This window comes from Anser anser (assembly GCF_964211835.1).
Source record: "Anser anser genome assembly, chromosome: 3".
NCBI classification, from domain to species: domain Eukaryota; kingdom Metazoa; phylum Chordata; class Aves; order Anseriformes; family Anatidae; genus Anser; species Anser anser.
In genome coordinates this window covers 4,631,905-4,645,688 of record NC_139722.1, presented here as the reverse complement: position 1 = coordinate 4,645,688, position 13,784 = coordinate 4,631,905, and the positions used below count along the sequence as shown (strand labels likewise).

Sequence of the window (13,784 nt, the reverse complement as noted above, 5' to 3'; positions counted from 1 at the left end):
TGGCTTCTCAGTCAGAGCTTTGCCTTATCTTTCTAAATGAAAACCTTCTTTAGAAATCACTTCAGATTACCAGAGTTTCCTCTTAAGTCTGGTTCAGACTGACTGTGGGTTTTAAATAATGGGAAAAATAATAAGGTGTCTGTACATGTGTGTGCACATGGGCTGGTACAAATGGTGCTTGCTCTGTTTATGCCTCTAATGTGTCTATATGGAATCTTTTTCCTATCTTTTTTTTTTTCTTTCTTTCTGATCTTTCATTAATATTCATGAGTATGGTTAGTATTACTGGAATGGAGTGTATCTGGTGAAAACAGCCCAGACTTCTTGTTAACATTTGTGTGGGCTTCATATATGTTTGAGGCGGGTGTTCTCATTATCAGGGAGAACACAGGGCCAGGTTCGTCATTGCTGAAACAACTTCCTTGCTGACTTTAGGAGAAGAAAGATTTCACCTGGACATCTCTACTAGCAAATTGCAAAAGATGGCCATGTATTTATGCAGAAGAGACTATACATATGTGTTATGTCATGGGATTGCAGACACACATCTGGTTTAGACTGCCGGTTTCTGCAACATTGGTCATGTGTTAGGAAACACCAGTAATTTGCTCTCATAATGTTTCCACTTGGTTTTCATTCCTTCTAGGTACTAAAATAATAACAACTGTAGGGTACATTCTTCAGGAGGTATAAAACAGTGAGGATTCAAGGTTATTTTCTGGGAAGGTAGTAGTCTTTAAGAACAGCAGCATGTTTTTGTTCCTTGGTAAAAAGTGGTTCTCTTTCTGTTGCTGTAAAATAAATAAATAAGTAAAAAAAGGTTCTGCTGTCAGGACAGAAGAAGAAATCTGGTGTTTCCATGCATGCATGAATGTGACGAGCAGACGTGTATCCCAATGAAGGCTGTTGAGCATAAGTGGATGTGAATGCCAGCGAAGGATTATACGGTAGGTGCAGAATTGCAGGTTTAATCACATGTGATTATAATTGAGTGTGGGGGGATGTGGGCAACATTGGTGGTGTAACTGAATGGGGAGTGTGAGGGTGTGATTGTAATTAAGTGTGGGTGTAGCACTCCGAACATAACTGAATGTGAGTGCCAGGAGTTGGGCATGTAACCAAATGTGAAAGTGTCTGAGTGAGTACATGTTAGTGGAGGGAAGAGGGCATGATTGAAGCTGAAGGTGAGTGTATCTGAGTGTGTCTGCATTGGAGTTGGTGCATGCTGGAGGACTCTCATGAGCCAGGATGGCACCAACAGGACCACACGAGACAGGCTGCTCAGCCATGTTTTGGGGGTCAGGGATGTAAGAGGTGTGGGTATAATCAAAATGCAGCCTGGGTTTTCTAAATTGAAGCATGAGCTGGTACAGTGCTTTCACTAGCGTGCTGAAAGTCACAAGCAATCTCTTTGACTTTAATGTAGCTCAACATGCATGAATAAGTGCTCAGTACCAGGAACAAAGACTACAAAATTAGTGGATGTAATTAACCAACCCAGTAGTGAACAGTGCTGGGCTAGTCTACAAAACATTGACTACTTGCTCAAATAAAATACTATACTTATATATATATATATATATATATTGCTGTGTTCCTGTTTCCAGTGTATTAATTTTTTATGTATAGTTTAGTCTGTAAGTTTACTGCAGGAAAGATTTTACAAACAAGGCATTTCAAATGACTTTTAGAGGATGTTTGTGGCAGAGGTATTTCCAAATACCTTTTTCACATGTAGCATGTGTTTCTAAGAACTAAATTAATCCAATCAAGGCAAAGGACTAACACATCATAAACTATGTGTCTAAACAAAACTAATTAGCCCAGCTTTGTTTTGATATATCAAACATATACAACAAACAGCCCATAGACTTGAGACCAAGATGCCTCAAAGAAATAATTTGGAATGTGGCTTTGAATAATGAATTAATCGTAACCTCGAAGACCATGTGTGAATCTAAAAAAAAGTTGAATTAATTCAATTCTTCTTTTTCCTTCCAAACTAGTGGCTCAGCTTTACTTGTTTGTGTGCCAGAATGATTGAAAATGACGCTACCAGCAACATTCTCATTGCCATTTGCCAATGTACGTAAGTTTCCTATTATTTTTACCTTCCTTTTTACTGCTTCTCATTGAGACAGGCACACACTTCTCTTCACATGCCTTAGGGCTTCTTGACACTTCAGAATTTACCAGAATAGCTATTCCAGAATTCTGGAATAAAATTGGCTACACGGGGGCTTTAATTAAGTAACTACTTGGGAACCATTATCCAGAAATAGTAAATTTGCAGGAGTAGAAAAATGTGAGAGAAACAATGTGACCCAGTGAGTAGGGACATGGAATGGGAGAAAGGAAAAAGCACAGTCTTTTCTCAGTTCAGCCATTCTCCTGAAACTGCTGTCTTATTCCTAATTTTTATATGTATAAATGGGGATAAGGACCCACATCCTGGTGTTTTACTGAGGGACTGAGGTTAATTTCACTAGATTTTGCTTGTCTAAAAGGTAGGAACCTGAATAAGTTGCAGAGGCTCCCTCTACATAGATAGAGAGAGCTTTTACCAGGGGCTGGTTTGTGCCACCTTAACGTGAGTAGATAGACTGGATGACCAACATCACTGTCTTTGTTTCTCAATTGGCTTCATGGGGACCCAGAGAACTCATAGGAGGTAGCAGTTTCCTTTTACTTTTACTGATCCCCTTATTGTTATTGAACTATGAGTCCACATCTGATAGAGCTGCTAAATTAGGCACAGATAAGAGGTGTAAAGGTGACCATTGCTACTTATTTTATGTTGAAAAGAACTTTGAGACACAAAGAACTGCGCTTCCCCAGCAGTCTTACTGCTACTGTAGACTTTCCTTCTTCTTTGTTCTGCGTTTCTTTGCATAAGTAAATTTAGTTTGTAACGCGTGGGACCGATCCCTTTGGTTTGACCTAGGAGAATTGTGGTTTTGTGGCCTATTGAGTAAGACATCAGCTGAACTTTTGCATTATCTTTAGAGTCACATGTACTCACCACATCCACCTTGCTCTGACACTGTCTCAGCTGCTTGGTGTTACTCTGATTTCACTTGTACGCTTTGATAGTAACAGCACATATTTTCTAGTAATGGCAGCTCAGGGGCACCCACTTGTGAGCCTCATGCAGGTAGCATATTAGCTCAGCTCATGAGAGTTTTGATGCAATGCAAGTGTTGTTTGCTGATCTTTTCTTAGCTTTCTTATCAGTTGTAGAAGTGAGCTCTTGGATTATGCTCCCAGCCTTTCTTTGAGGTATGAGAGTCTGAGGACATTGATTTTAGTGTGATCTGTGTGTGTTAAGTCATTGAATATCAAACCCTCAGTGTCTGATTCAACACCCATCTGTCACTGCTAAAGCTTTCAGTGACATCAGCGGCCCAAGACTGGGCCCTTCAAGTGTAAATTTTAAGGAATGAATCACTACACACTTCTATAAAGGTTCCTGCTGGAAATGACTTGATTAAAAATAACACACTTAAGAGAGGTGTTTCAGCTCCAGCCAGACCTCATTAACAGAATCACTCTTGATGTTCTCTTTGGCAAGCCTGGCGTTAGGTCTGCTTCAAACTTGTTTATGAGGTTGTTTGAGGTTTGTGCAGCACACAAGATCTACAGTTGGAAAAGTGTCACTGCATGAGGCTGTAATCCTCGCTGTGGTCAACGTGTTGAGAGTTTTATATTTCCTGACCGCAGGATCTTTCCATAAAGTGAAGGGGGGAGGGATATTATTGTGATTAATCAGCTGGTTTATTAAAACTTCTGGAAGCCATGGTGAAGCTTTAATGAGATTATTGTGTCCATAAACTGCAAAGTTTCTTCTGCTCTTTCTTATTATGGGGAAAATAGAGGAACTGGCCAGGCCTTTCTCAGGCCATGTGAAAGGTTATTAGAGACCATAACCCTGGGTGTGAATGGTGACAGTGAGACAGGGAGAGGCCTTCCTGATGCACTCACCAACTGAAAATTTGTGAGGTGTTTCTTCGCCAATGGTCCCTGGAGGTGTAAACTGCAGCAGAAGCTTTTGGCAGCCCCAGCAGAAACAGGTACAGGATGCCCTCCTTCCCTCAAACCTCCCTGGTTAACCTGCAGGCTGAAACATGAACAAGTTTTCCACAGGTTACCCATAACCCATGGTTTGGAAACATGCATGGCATTTACAGACCCTATTTTGGCAGAGTTCCTAAGCACCTACACAACAGTATGCAGGTGTCTTTAGTCTGACCACTCAGGCTCATACCTCTATGCCCCCAACCACAGCCATGAGAAGCTCCCTTTTTATAAGAGTGATGGAGTAGCAGTTTTCTCTAGATAACAAGAGCATTTAATGTTTATGCAGAACAGCATGCACTTGGCTTGCTTTCCAATATTAACTAATTTCTCTGCCGGGTAACCAAACAATATGATGCAGTGCACAAGGGAGAGGCTGAGTGTGCTCCAGACCTCAGGAAAAATAGTAGTTAGGTGAGCTGTAAGGACTTCTTGGCGTTTCTTTCTTGATTCCTCTATTCTTTCTATCAATTTGAAATGAAATGTGAAAAAAAAATAATGTTGCCCTAGTAACATACTAGTCTTCCATTTATTTGTTAATTATATTAGTTTATTCTTAATCTCTTAATTTTTACTGCTCATTTTTTTCCCCCTCCACTTTTTTCTCTGTTTTCACAAACTACTTAAAATGTAGGATGGCATTAAGTCGACTGTCATTTTGCTTGGATAGGTGGAAAAGATAGGGAATAGAATAGAATAGAGTAGAACAGAGTAGACTAGAGTAGAATGGAATGGAATGGAATGGAATGGAATGGAATAGAACAGAACAGAACAGAACAGAACAGAACGAAACAGAATAGAATAGAATAGAATAGAATAGAATAGAATAGAATAGAATAGAATAGAATAGAATAGAATAGAATAGAATAGAATAGAATGAGATTAGACTAGAATAGAATAGAATAGAATGAGATAGAACAGAATAGTTCAGTTGGAAGGGACTTTCAAAGCTAACCAATTCCAACTGGAAAAGTTTCACAAAAAAAAAAAAAAAAAGGAAAATATTCTAGATTGTGTCCAATATGGTGATCCTTTCTAGACATTATGAAAAAAAATAGGAAACTCAAATGGTATTTCTAACATAAGGACTTATAAGTTCATTCTTTACAGCAGACAGCTTGGAGCTGTCAGCCCACACTTACTGGGCACATATTGACTGAAGTGCCACAATCTAGGCATATCCATATGGGGCAGATTATTCTTCATTTCGGTGACTTTAATGCAAAAGCAGACAATATCACACCTTCTGGTGTCATGCCTGTGGTAAGCAATGCCTCCAGATCCATCTCTTTGTAACCTCCAAAGCCAATAATTACATTCCCTTGAACAGATCAGGGGGAAAATGGTGAGCTTCTTCAGTAGATACCCTCTGTACATCCTATGGTGCTGCAGGACTTAGGAACCATGCAAATGTTTTTAAAGCCACGATTAAACATTTCTCAAAGAAACTAGTGTGTGGTCTGTTTTATAGTGAATGTAATAAAAATTACTGGATCCAATTTATCCTTAACACAGGCAGGCCAGAGGTGAATCCTAGTTTTTTTATTTGTTGCTGTAGCAAGTATTTGCATTGTTATTACTTATTTTTCATTTTTAGGCATCAGCTCAACAATTTCTGTTTATTTGTAACATAAATGAAGTAGAAAGGATGTTGTTAAAAGAATAAGCCATTTAAATACAGACATTATAAAAACACAGGAATGCCCATTAAAGTACTCAGAAAAGTAGTTATGAAGTCTGATTCAGTTTCCATTTTAATCAGTAGCAAAATTCTAATTGATTTCAGTGAGAACATGGTCTGCCCTTAATCAATGCTGTCCATTGTAAAGTAATTGATTCACATTCCCACCCTCTGAATGCAACAAGGAAAGTTCCTTAAATTTTCATAAAGGAAAACCCATCTCATATAATTTTGGATGGGTCAGAATCAGTGGATTATAGAATTTCTTCCAAGGATGTGATTTTAATATCCTTGTGTAAATAACTTTCCTTGTAGAACGTCTGTAAATAAAAAGATTTTATGGAAACAATCAAGATAAATTCTGATTATAAATCACATAGGGCTAGTGAATTAGTAGGCAGAAATCCTATCATTGTAGATAGGGCAGGGAACTCCACAGGAGTCCTTTCCTTAGTTAGTTTCCTTAGGGAGGGTTTATGAGCGATAATCTTAGAAACATTGAATCATTAAGTCTGGGAAAGACCTCCAAGATCATTTGGTCCAACTGTTCCCCTACCACCAATATTACTCTCTAAACCATGTTCCTATGCACCATGTCCAACCTTTCCTTAAACACCCCCAGGGACGGTGACTCCACCATCTCCCTGGGCAATCCATCCAAATGCCTGACTGCTCTTTCTGAGAAGAAATGTCTCCTAATTTCCAACCTAATCCTCCCCTGGTGCAACTTGAGGCAGGAGTCCTCTAGTAGCCCTCTAGTCCTATCACTAGTTACCTGTGAGAAGAGGCCAACCCCCAGCTCCCCACACCTTGCTTTCAGGCAGTTGCAGAGAGCAATAAGGTCTGCCCTGAGCATCCTCTTCTCCAGACTAAACACCCTCAGTTCCCTCAGCCGCTCCTCATAGGATTTGTGTTCCAGGTCCTTCACCAGCTTCGTAGTCCTTCTCTGGACATGCTCCAGGGCCTCAATGTCCTTCTTGTACTGCGGGGCCCAAAGATGAGCACAGCACTCGAGGTGCAGCCTCACCAGAGCAGATCACAGGGGGGCGATCACCTCTCTGGTCCGGTTGGCTACGCTGTTCCTGATACAAGCCAGGATGCCATTGGCCATCTTGGCCACCTGGGCACACTGCTGGCTCATGTTCAGGTGAGCACCAACCAACACCTCCAGATCCTTTTCCTCTGCTCAGCTTTCCAGCCACTCTCCCCCAAACCATGTAGCCCTGCATGGGGTTGTTGTGGCCAAAGTGCAGGACCTGGCACTTAACCATGTTGAATCTCATCCCATTGGCCTCTGCCCATCTATCCAACATGTCCAGGTCCCTCTGCAGGGCCTCCCTACCCTCTGTCAGATTAACACTTCCCTACAACTTGGTGTTGTCTGCAAACTTAATGAGGGTGCACTCAATTATCTCATTCAAATCATCAATAAAGATATTAAAGAAAATGGGCCCCAACACTGGCCCCTGGGGAACACCATTCGTGATGGTTGCCAGCTGGATTTCACTCCATTAATCACTACTTTCTGGGTCTGGCTGTCCAGACATTTTTAACCCAGCAAAGAGTGTACCTGTCAATAATAATCAATAATCTTTTGTCCTCTCCACTTCAACATATTTGCAGTCATCAGATTTGTTCTGAACGTGATCTTCAGCATCCTCAACACATTGCTCACTGCATGAGCAGACTTACTTAGTTATCTATTGTGTAGTATCCAGGAAACTACAGAGTTTCCACATCTCTTAACCAATAATATCTGGAAATCCAGCTCATTTCAAGTACTCTCTGTCTAGGACAAAAGTGATTTGACTGTCAAGCAGAGGTGACATGGTACTTCTTCTCCATTATGGATCTCATACAAAAGCAGATGAAAAATTATGTTCCTTCAAGTTGACCTTGAGGGGACACAAAGGTTACATTTTGTTGACCTCGTTAATATATATAAATATCCAAGGGGAGGGTGTCGATTGGATGGAGATTGTCTCTTTTCAGTTGTGCCCTATGAAAGGATGAGAGGCAATGGGCACAAACTGAAGCACAGGAGGTTCCAGCTGAATATGAGGGGGCACTTCTTTACTGTGAGGGTGACAGACCACTGGGACAGGCTGCCCAGAGAGGTTGTGGAGTCTCCTTCTCTGGAGATATTCAAAACCCACCTGGATGCCATTCTGCACAATGTGCTCTAGGTGACCCTGCTTGGCCTAGATGATCTTCTGAGGTCCCTTCCAACCTCGGCCATTCTGTGATTCTGTGATTTTCTCATCCTTCTGATGTCTAGTCTCCACACAAAAATAGAGCTCGTCTACTTGCATACACATGGTATGTAAGCACATAAGTGGTCTATAATGAGTCTACACTGGAAACATTTTCAAAAGTCAGAGGATAAGAAACATTCCATACTTATCGCAGGTTCGCTTGTAACCTGCTGTAGACATAGCCATGCTTTGAGAGATGTCTTCCTCACCTCCAAGATTTAGGAGTGATGAATGGACCTTTTCTAACAGGTAAGACGATACTTTACACTCTTATTCAGCCAAAAGGATGGTAATCACTTCTTCAAGGGGAACACTGATCTCATATCCAGACACAAGGTTTTGATGTTAATGTTAGGAAAAACACATTCACTGTTTTACTTGAAAAAAAGTGCTGTAGAGATTCTTTATTTAGCAAAAATCACAGGGCATGTCTGGTTCATAAGTGTTACATATAACATGAAGATGGAAGAGTTTTTCAGTTTTTGCTCCTGCCCTAACCTCTTCTTACTATGGCCTCATCTATAAAAGACTTGCAGCCCATATTTTTACGAGTTTATAAACCTAAGTAGCATGTGCACAGACCAACAAATAAATGGGTTAGGAATCTTCAATAAAAAGGTATCAAATTACATTAAATCACTTTAAATCACAAAGTTTGATGTGTTGGTGGGTGAATAGGGAGTATGAGATGCTTCAAGAGGAAGTTTTTCAGCAGAAGTTGCATATGGCCCAAAGGTAACTTCATGTAACCATATTCTGGACCCACATGACATTGGGGGTGACTGTTATTGACATATTTCAGGTGATGCTGAAGGAAAGTTTTTTTTTGTCCACAGCTGTCAGACTTGCAGGGAAGTTCTGTGTGTGGGCACTAATCCCTCAATTCTGCCAAAGAAAATTGTATTATCTTTAAATTCTCAGTGCATTTTTGGTGGGAGAATAAAATCTTTGCCTCAGATTTCCCACAATACTACATTGTTCTATTAAATCACTGTGACAGCAATGATTGTCCCACAGCGGAAAATGTCTTCAAGAGAAAAAGGTGTTTCGATCGATGTGTATAGGGTATGTGTACCCTCCAGGCAAAGAAGTCATTGGTCACTCTGTGGGACTGCCAGTTTTAGTTCAGGACTATGTATTTACCTCCAATACATGTTAAAGCCCATCAGCCCCATCCCTTCCTCCATGTCTAACAGCACAAAATTATTCTACAGGTTTCTCTTTTTGCTAATTGGCAGCAGCTCTGTAATTATGAGATAACCGCTCCAAATGAAATATTTGGGATTGGGTTTGAAATATTGTCTCTTCCTGCCTGCCTGGGGGATTTATGCAAATGCAGAAAAAATTGTACCCTAAGTCAAAAGATTCTGTGGTCTTATCCACCTCTTCCAGGACTTTATGAGCAGGAAGGAAGGTTAGGGCAGTTTTTCATTTCCTATGTGAATGTCAGAGCTTGGAACAATAATAGGGTCTGGAATTGCTCTTCATAAAAAGTATGTTGAAATTATCAGTAGAATGGAAGGGAAATGCACCAGGTGAGATAGGAGATATAAAAATAATTTTCCTGTTGCAAAGTAGTTTTCTTCCTTTAAATGGCATGAAGGACTAATCTGTTTAGTATCCAAGCAAGCTATTTATATATATCTGGTAATTTATTTTCCTGCAAATAAATCCATCTGATATTATTAGGGTACATACAGGATATATATATATATATTGTTTGTCCTTTTTTTTTTTTTAATATATATTTTTAATGTTATTTTTGGTTTCTAATGCTGAAAAATGCCTGACTATTTCTGCTGTGCAGCTAGCAGTCTGCATTTCAGAATCACAAGCTATAGATTAGAACATTTATGACTCAACAGACAAGAGGTTAATTTTAAGTGTGAACTTTAAAAGCCTCAGCTGGCTAAATTTTGAAGAAAAGATGAGACAGGTTCAAGGGTTAACATGACTTAAATATCCCAGGACAAACTAAGTATAACACCTGGGAGACTGTGGTTTTAAAATAACCCTTAAGAGTATAACATTAATAATAATTTCCTAAGGCTTTTAAGTTCCAGAAGTTTCCTGTGGTCAATAGTTAACAGAAAAAAATATATTGTGCCTAGAATTCAGATATAGAAACTTGAATATTTTGTCAGATTTCCAAGTTTTCTGTGCATAAGAAACCAAATGAAAACAAAACCCATAAAATACAAGTATGCTGCATTATATACGAAAACATAACTAGTTCACATGTACACTACATGTATGTACCTACATACACATACACATATACATGTGTTTAGAGAGGGGAAGAGAAGGGCGACAATCATTGCTGAGATACACTAGCAAATGAAAATTTGCTTCTGGGAAGCATAAATATGAAAAAGCAGTATTTATTACTGCAAGAAGACTCATGAGATTTTTAAAGAGATACTGAATATCTGGGGGGTAGATTAGTCTCATGTAATGTTACATGTCTAGACGGTCGGTACCTAATCTAAGCTAGTTGTCTAAGCTGTTGATCATCTCTCAATAGTCAATGGAAGCAGACAGGATCCTCCAGAGAGCAGTTCATCTCACTTATACTAGGATGGGTTAGGCCATTACTAGAGGTTTGTATCTTTCTTCACACTGTAAGAGGAACTGATTAAATAGTGTAGACAGATGTCTAACTTTCTGATGGCTAAAGTTAGGCGAGGTGAATTTGCTTTTCCTGTGCTTCCAGGTTAACTTTTCCAATCCAAATAAATAACTTTAACATTTGAGATACATTAGGTTAGATTGCTAATCTAAATATTAGAAAGCCAAAGGCTTTGGACTACTCAAGCTTTCGTACAACTCCAGTCTTTAAGCATTAATTGTATTGCTACAGTATTCTCCTTCATCTGTCCTTTCTCTGTCATCGTTGTCTGATTTCATGGGGAATGAGACCACATTCCTACTACCTAGACAACACCTAAATCCTATGCCTAGATTTACGGGCTACCTACAACCCACTGCCAGATGAAACCAAGCATGTAGATACCTAAAGTATAATTCAGAGATAAAGAGAGGTGGGAATCAGTCAGAGATTAATGCAATTAAATGTTGTTTTGAATGTGCAGGTGCCTATGGGCTCTCCAAGTATCAAACAGCCCACTATGGGAGGTAGAAATCTAGTTAGCAAGGTCAGCGGAGCACAGAGAGGGTGGCAGCTCACCCTTAGATTTAATTTTATTTTGGTACTGCAGAAGCCTGAATTGAGAGGACAAATATAAGTTATGCTGTCCTAACCCCTGATGCCAAGATATTTTGTGCACCGAAAGTTGCAGGCAAGTTTCTGTAGCTCCTACCACCTTTCCACTTCTTTATCTCCAAGTGATACCCGTAGCAGTGTCTGTCTCTGCTGAACCAAATACTGCTGTGCCTAAAGGCCTTGTGGGGTCAGGTGTCCCAGAAACCAGACTTGCACAGCGGGAGTTGAGCCTGAAGAATAACCTCTCTGCCTGAAGAAGACATTGACCCCCCTGCCCAGAAGGGATCCCAGATCCCTTCCACATAAAGAACCATTCTACAGCTTGAGATTTGATGTGAAGGGGGAAAAGGAAGGAAATAAGGAAATATCCTCAGTTCTTGCCACCAGACACAGATGAGGAATACAAAGTTTATGGGACTAAGGGAATGAAAGGAAAATAAAAGACTGCCATGAGGCCTCCCCTCTGTCTCCTCTGCTCTGGGCTGAACAAACCAAGTGACCTCAGCTGCTCCTCATATGTATTCCCCTTCATACCCTTGCCCTACCTGGGACACTCTCTGATAGTTACGTTTTGGGTTACCCTGAGTAGTTCAGTGACTATCTGCTGCTTTTTGTGATGCCTTTTTTTGGGTGTTTGTAGCAAATGATCTGGATAAGGTTCTAAGATCTGGATCTAAGTGCAGAGGAGAAAAGGCTCCATCAATCCTTTATGGGTCCAAAGCTAAGCACTTCATCATTTTTAAGGACAAAATAATGGGGTCACTTTAAGAAAAATGTACATGAACTTGATTTATTTGCATTCAGAAGTAGCTGAACTGAAATCAGCAAAGCAGCACCGGTATACAATCAACTCAAGCAAGGTCAGAATCAGTCACAAAATCTGTTTTTTAAGCTCCACTAAGCCTTTATGATAATTCCCATGCAAATCATCCAGAATACCTTGGTTCTAACGGGCCTTTTCTGAAGCGGTAACATTCTGCAGTCTATTTCTCCCAGGCCTTGGATTTTCTGGCAGTGCACACATGCACACTGTTAATAAAAGCAAATGGCTACAGGGGATTCTGAGTCTTAAATTTAATAACGGGTAAGAGTTAAAGTAAACAGTGACTTTGCACTGGTGCAGACGGCTTTGCAATGGACATGCCAATGGTGAACTGCAGCTCAGCAGTCTTCTTTCCTGGACATAGATCTGTGTATTATCTGATCATTACCTGATCTGTGTGTAATGGTAAAGAGGGAGAAATAGCTTTTATTGCTCACCCTCTTCCTCTCCTCACCCTCTCCTTTATTGCACCTGTGAGGTCTTGACTGCATTTTTTTTTCTCTCTCTTTTTTTTTTCTCTTTCTTCCTTTTTCAGCTGTCCAACTACTGATGGAAAGGGAATTTCCAAAGCACCCAGGATCCAAAGAGCACTGTGCTAAGAATAAATAGCACAAAGACTAGTCATTTCATAGCAAATACCACTCGGTAGGAAGCAGGAAAACTGAATTAGTAAGTATGCCAGTAATTCTAATCAATATGCCCCCTTTGCATGTCAGGCTACAAATGCAGAACAAAGTTGGTTAAAATGCATGTCCTGGGACATTTTAACATCTGGAACTTTTTATGTATTCATGAAGATTGTGAGTCAGATTCAAAAAGCTGTTTAAACAAGTGTGTTGATACACATAAGGTTTACTGTATATATAGAAAAAAAGCATCATTGTTAACATGCTTTTTTGTATCCCTGCCAACCTTCTGCCAACTGGGGATAGAGTGTAGGTTGTTGGCAAGTGTTCCTAAAGCTCTCATTGGAATGGAAACTTCCCAATTCTGGTTCAAGGGTTAGCTGGGTGTTTGATTTAAGCTAGACTGCCTTGGAAAACAGGGATTTATTTTTTTGTCAAAATGAGCGTTTATGGTGGTAATTCTCACATTTGGTTTTTGTTGTTATAGGATATGTTTATTTGGGCTTGAAACAAGTGTTCTGGTTGACCAGGTACTAGAAAAGACTGATTTAATTTGGGTAAGACTTGCAATATGGCAGTAGCCGACAGTTTATGGGGGAATTAAGGTCACTTCATGTTGGTTGTGTATAGATTATGTACCTAGCTCTGGTTAATCAACTAACAACCTATTTTAGGACTGAATGAGTCACTGTTTGGAGGTTCCTATTCTCTGGCATTGAAACCATATACAGAAGCTAGATGGCTGCTTCGGTCCAAATGCCTAACTCAGGGATAAGTGTGGTGTGTTCCACCATTAACAGGTATTAGTGATATGAGCTTCATGCGTGCTTTAAGACTGAGCCAGGCCATTTTCAGCCATGCCCAGTCCCAGGCCTACAGTCAATCGGCACAAGCAGGAACACAGGAGGTTCTATCTAAACAGCAGGAAGCACTTTACTGTGCAGGTGACAGAGCACTGGAACAGATTGCCCAGAGTGGTTGTGGAGTCTCCTCCTTAGAGATCTCCAAAAGCCACCTGGATATGGTCCTGGGCAATCTGCTCTAGGTGTTTCTGGTTGAGCAGGGGTGTTGGATCAGATGACCTGCAGAGGTCCCTTCTAAC

At 40.3% G+C, this 13,784-nt stretch overlaps 1 long non-coding RNA gene across 1 annotated transcript; it reads left to right on the top strand.

Moving 5' to 3' along the window:
• Positions 1-616: 616 nt before the first annotated feature.
• On the top strand, positions 617-13,494 carry LOC310897507. Its single transcript, XR_014582354.1, has 3 exons — positions 617-947; positions 2,007-2,085; positions 12,592-13,494. It is a non-coding gene; the product is annotated as an uncharacterized lncRNA (long non-coding RNA).
• Positions 13,495-13,784: the final 290 nt, after the last annotated feature.